Here is a 6,564-nt window from a genome sequence, read left to right on the forward strand (position 1 = left end):
TGCTGTGCTGGAGATCCTGGTTTACAGTGATGCATTCCTGTTTTTTAAAGTTTGACCCACAGGTTCTTGTCTGGGGAAATTCCTGATAATTAGCCCAACCTTTCATTGTTTTGACCTCTGAACCACTTAGTGATTGCATGTACATATGACCTTATGTGCTCTTCCATCATGCTGGAAAAAAACATTCGTCCTCCTACCAGGAAAGTCATTAAAGTTATTTCTAGTCTTCTAAATTTGATAGTTATTTATTCATGGCGGCATTTTTGGCCATTTACGTGCAGAAGAGGTATCCCATAATAGACATTAATGTTCTCAAAATGCTTCACTGCATGTGTGAATATCTTATGGTAAACATCCCACATTTCCAGATGTCCTAAATGGTCTGAAAAGAGGAAGAAACTCTACAAGTTGTTGGTTCACATTGAATCGTAATAGCCTCAACTTCCTACCTGTGTAGCCAGTTTGTTCCAAAGCAAGGAAGACGACATCTGTCCAAAAAAAAAAAAAGATCTGAACACTTTTCCTTACATTAACCATAAGGTCATTGACATGACGCTAACACATCATGTCATGGCATCACTTATACCGAAAGTTAGTTATTTATGGGTGAATATGGTTTTTAATGAACTTTCGTTACTTTTGCATTCATTTACCCTTTATCTAGGAAACTACTCGATGCAAAAAGGCCACCATCAAACATAAAGCATCAAATTTCTTTATTGTTTTATGAATTTCATCATTCATAAAACTATTGTTCCTGTTTTAGATGGTTGTTAAATCTCTACTTTGTGTTCTTAAAAGCACATCTGCCTGTTAAACAGGATTCTTCTCTATGTCGTCTCAGTGTTTTGTCTTGTTTGTGTTTTTTTTTTTTGGCGTCTTACGTAAGCAGTCCTTCTGCTGACTCTGAAGCCTCTGAGAATAAAATGCGACCAGATAAGCTGCTGTGGCATCAGCTCAAAACCATAACTATGTAAATATAAAAATAAATATCTGGGTTCTGGTTAAAAACCTATGTTATATCACTTTTACATCCACAGATTTCCTCTAAAACACATTTCTGAACGAAACATCATCAAGGGGATTACGTATCAGAGTGTAAGCTGCTGCACTCTGTTTTTAATCATTCGATTTTATTTGTTTCCATATGCATTCAGTTTGCTTGTCGCGTTTTATATGCCCATACTTAGTTGATTTGAGTCCTGCAGACTGGAAATTCAAGGGTTTTTTTTTATATCATCTTGAACTCTGACTACAGCCAAGTCGAAAGTTAGTTGTGTTAAATATTCCATTTCTAAATATCGCTCCCTCTGGCCGCTTTGTGCATCCACTTTGTTTTTTCCTTTTGTTCTAAATTAGTACATGTTTTGCTTCCTCTTTTTTTTTCTTCTTTTTTTTTACTTGTTTGATTTGGGCCCCCTTCTCTGTAACTCTCAGAATAACTTTTTCTCGGAACTGCCTCTCTTATTTAACCTTTCTGTACAACTGGTTTCAAAAGAGGAAGCTCGAGCCCTCGTCACTAAAGCTGCTTCACAGCAAAGCCGGGTGGTTAAAGGAATCCAGAAAACACCTGGCTCTTGGAAACATGTAAACAAGTTTGTTATTTTATGGATTATATTGTCCATAAAGGCCGTTTCTGCAGATTTGCTCACAGCTTTGAGGAGGAGGCTGTCATTCTCTGGACTGCTAAAATAAGACTTTGGTGACATGAAGCATGTTGAAACCAATTTTGATATAAAGCAAAAATAACCTGATTAGCCAATAAGGCAAAACTCAGCCTGATCCCATATGAAAAAGTATTTGATGAGACTTGCTGGTGAGCTTAGAAATTACTTTGAAGCTTTAACCAAACTGAAATGTTGTTTCCAACCTGATCTTGAAATTCTTGAGATTGATGTGTTGCTTTGTGAGGCCCTTGAGCCCATGAGCTTCACGTTGTCAGATTTTATTACTGATTCCTTGGACTGTTCTATCCAACAACAAATGGGTTTTATTTCTACACCCATTCAAAGTGCTCAACTCTTTAGTTGAGTTTAGGGTCACTTCTGTGTTATTGAACTTCATCTACTTTCCCATCGGCTCTGTTTCCATATGAGAAAATGTCTGCGTCATGATTCTTCCACCACCATGTTTCGCTATGCAGACGGTGCATTCAGGGTAATATGCAAAGTTTTGCATTCAGGCCAAAAAGTTCATCTTAGGTCTCGTCTGACCAGAGCACAATTCTTCACATTTGCCGCATACCTTACATAGCTTATTGAAGTTTGCCACTCTTTTGTAAGTACTTGATATTTTTCTTCTTGCACAACTTATTTGTCCTTTTAGCAGCCTTTAGCCTTTTTTTTTCCCCTCTAATGCTCTCAAACACCACATCTCTGAGGCGTCATCAGATCAGATGGATTTATACTCGCACTAAATTACACTCTGACAGACTCTGTTTAACAGTCAGGTGTCTCCTGACATTCGTAGTTGACCTGGATTTTGTTTGAGCTTATCATAGTAGGAGAGGCTAAATTCAAAAGCACCCTGCATGTTTGATTTTTATTTCTAAAAAAAAAAAAAAGAGTGAGAAGCATGTTTCTTTCATTTAACAATTAGCTACACATTTTCTTGTACACAAAATTAATATGTTTTTTTTTTCCTTTAATTGAGAGTTTAATTTTTTTTAAATCAAAGTTTGGAGTTGTAATGTGAAAAATTATGTGGAAGACTGTAGGTGATTTGAATATTTTCGTTAGACACTATTTAGGTTTATGTGCATAAGCATCTCCCAAATTGTTTCCATCAATCCCACTTTTTTTTGTGTATATATATATATATATATATATATATATATATATATATATATATATATATATATATATATATATATATATATACATCAACCTGTGCTGACTACGTTTTGCAGTTCATATCCAGGAAGTAAAAGACCCTCTCTGGTCTCCACCACAGCGCTGCGGGTAGCTTCAGCTGAAAGACAGTAAACAGGTCACCCATCTGAACGTCACATGGTTCAAACTATTATTGCGTGTTTGTTTATTGTGTGAGATGATCGACGGTAGATCGTGTTGTTGCTCGATGTTGAAGCTGAAGCCCCCAGTTTAAATCAACACCAACAGAGATGCTTCCCTCAAAGAAAGCGAAATTTAGCAAAACATCAGGAAAACGTTTGACCAGCGTGTCAGTTCTGCACCTTGTTTGCCGACGGGGGATTTTATTTTATTTATTTATTTAATTTATTTATTTATTTATTTCTTTTCTTTTCTTTTCAGGCTAAGCAGTCGAAAATAGTTTACCGGCTCTGTAGAGTGAAAGGGTGGGAAGCATGTTCGTGCTTTCAGTCTGCCGATCTGGCCAAAAAGGTTTCTCTTCTGCACTGTCGTTTCCTGTTTTTTTTTTTTTTTTTGTACCAGCTGGTCTGAATTGAACTCAGAAGTTCATGTTTCATTTTTTTCACAGCACTTGATAAGATCTACTAAAGCAGGTCTTATGTTCACACAGGGAAGCAGCCTTCTGTGAAATTCAACGGTTATAAAAAAAAAGGGGGGGCTTTCAGAAGATGTGTACCACAGAGAAGCTGAAGCGAACTGGACAACTTGACCTGGGCAACAAACAAGTTGTCTGTCTTGATGTAACTCTTGTATGTTTTAGTCAGAGTTGTTCTATTAAATTCAGTTTGAAAAGAAGCCCTTTGCTTTGCAGAGCGCTCTATTGTCACACTGTTGACATTTCCTCTTTCTTACTGTACGGTTGTAGCTACTACTGTGGTTTATGTTGCACTTCCATGAACTCACTGTTCGCACTGCAGCGGAGCCGAAATGTAGCTGATTGTCATGTTCTCACAAAGAAAGAGAAGAAGAAGAAAACAGAAAGGGAGATTCCCATAGAGTTTATTTACCGTGAAGACTTTTTAGCTTGGAATGCTGTGAACAAATGTATTTACTTACATTCAGATTTGACTAGCGATCTTAAATTTGTGAATTTGTTTAAATGTCTGTGTTGCACACGGATGTGGGGACTTGGTGTTTGATTTAATTACAGAAAAGCAGACTGAAATCCACAGAGACACTGGCACTCTGCTCTGGGTCACAATACATCTCAATTAGGATACTTGCAGTGAAATTGAAACTGATTATTTACCTGCTAATAAATAACCAGCAAAACTTGTTGAAAGCTTTGTGCCTCACGGATTTGAAGTTGTACATAATGTGCTTCAATCTCCATGCAAGAAAAGACATATAACCACGTGACAGCAGCATTAGTTTCCCTTTTATTAATTAATACGGATTGTTTTTACATGTGACGATTTCACCAATGGCTACGACGAGCAGGGTACACTGCTTGGAAAACCATTGATTTTTATTCTTTTTTTTTTAAATAACTTCACAGTGATTATTTTAGGAGAATTATATACCGGGAGATAGGAACTACTCACAGCCTCCCAGCAGAACCCCATTTCAAAGACATTTGAAGAATCCCATTAGGATGAGTTTTGATTAAAAAAGACAACACATTTTCAGAACTTAAATGTGTAAGTTAGCAACTGTTTTATTTTGCTAAAAAGAAAATATACTGAAGTGAAAGAATAGCAAACTAGCACAATGCAACGCAGGAATCAAAAATATTTTTAACACTATTAGATTTTTGTTTTTATCTCTATTAAAATGCTTTCCTTTTAAGGTTTTGTCACAGATTAATGACCCTTAACCTAAACTAAATAAATTAGAGTGTTAGTGTTGTAAAATCACACTTAGGTTAGTGAGGGCTAAAAAAGCACGTGGCAACAAATCAATACATTGGACTTTTAAGTGCATTTGAAAACATGAATTTTTAGACTTAGCTGTTATAGCAGTGATTCTTGAAAATAGGGACAAAACAGGTCCTATGGATAAAGCACAAAATTTGAATAAAATATACACAAAATATAATATTTTCAAATATCTGACTAAACTAACCTGGGTCATGTGAGCACAACAATGTATATTTTCCTGGTGTTTGGTGAATATTTTTTATTTTAAACATTGTAGTCGGTGGATGATGCCTGTAAAATCCCTTATCCCAGAGCAGAACTCAATACATTATAATAGTTTAAAACAATTAAAGAAATACTACAATTATATATTATGAAACTTAAGTATAAGTAGTCATATAAAAAAATTATAAAAGTATCAATAAATTGAATTAAAAATAATTTTTATATATTTTCCAACTCCACTGAAATTTGTCCCTAGTTTTTGTCAACACCGTTAGACATGAAAAGAAAGTAAAAACATCAGGCATTATTGGGGGGCACCAGAACATCTAAGGACCCCATGACCTCTTCCTTTCTCTTCCTTTGCTAAGAGGGCTAATTAGCTCTGGTTAGCTTATGTTATTCTTTAGTTTTTTCTTCTGTTTTATTCCTAAGTTGCTCGTCACAACCATGATGTGTCAACTCCATAACTGACAATTGACAAAACTTTGATGAAATTTTGTGAAATAAAAGCTTAATTTTGGTCAACTGTAAAGATTTCATGGACCTGACGAGCTACAGTATGGCCTCCTTCAGAATAACATCATATAAATTGAGGTAGTTTGGCATTTTGTGAACTCCGTCAGATGTCAACTCCATCAGAGTTTATGTGACTCTTTCAGTGAAATTCTTCACAAATTTCACTTAAATGTGCAATTAATTCATTGTAATGTATTTGACATAAATTGCATTACTTCACATGTATCAAGTTTTTCATTTTACTCACTAGTTTGTCACCACCTTCAGTTCTGTGTCAACTCCGTCATGCACTGTCAACTCCGTCAGATGGACTTTTTGTTGTTTTTTGTTTTAAATAATATTTCTTTTGTTTCTTGAGAAGCATTTGTCTGTAAAATGAGTAAAAATATCACTAATAGGGTATTTTAAAAATCATTTTATATTTATGTTTGTCAGATGTTGATGACAAAGTTCTGGGGCAGGTAAATTAAAAGTATAATTTGCACCTTAGCCTCTTTATATTTCCAAAACATTATTTGTCATATTTGCATACATAAAGTTGAGAAATAATAATAAAAAAAATATTGGAAAATTAAAACCCATTTTGTCCCTATTCTCAGGAATCACTGATAGACTGTTTACTCAGTTTGTATTTAAATGATATTAAAACCGCCCATTAGACATCTTTGCTTTTTCCATGTATTAATTCATTTTTTACATGTTTATTAGAAATGCAAACTTATTTCAACCAAGTTAAATAAGCATAAAAAAAACATCAGAATGACCGGGATTCCAACTCATGATCACTTTTTCACCCACTATCTTTTTACCTGACAATTGCGCTTTGGTACCTTAGCTGGATAATATTTAGGTCTAGCGTTTCTGAAGTGGGAATTTCATATGAAAACTAATTACTTTTTACGTGCAAGCAAAGGTTCAACTCTGTTCCTCATCTGTCAGATTCTTGTCAGTATCACGTCCTCTGTCTGTGTCTCAGACTTATGAACAGCTCAGCCACAGAAGTGGAAGTCCAGTAGTTCTGACTGGAAATTAAGATTTGTGCTGAATGTTGGACATTTTTTACGGAAAAAAAA

This window comes from Poecilia mexicana, unplaced genomic scaffold, assembly GCF_051168715.1.
Source record: "Poecilia mexicana isolate PSO_F unplaced genomic scaffold, ASM5116871v1 scaffold_7, whole genome shotgun sequence".
In the NCBI taxonomy this organism is placed as follows: domain Eukaryota; kingdom Metazoa; phylum Chordata; class Actinopteri; order Cyprinodontiformes; family Poeciliidae; genus Poecilia; species Poecilia mexicana.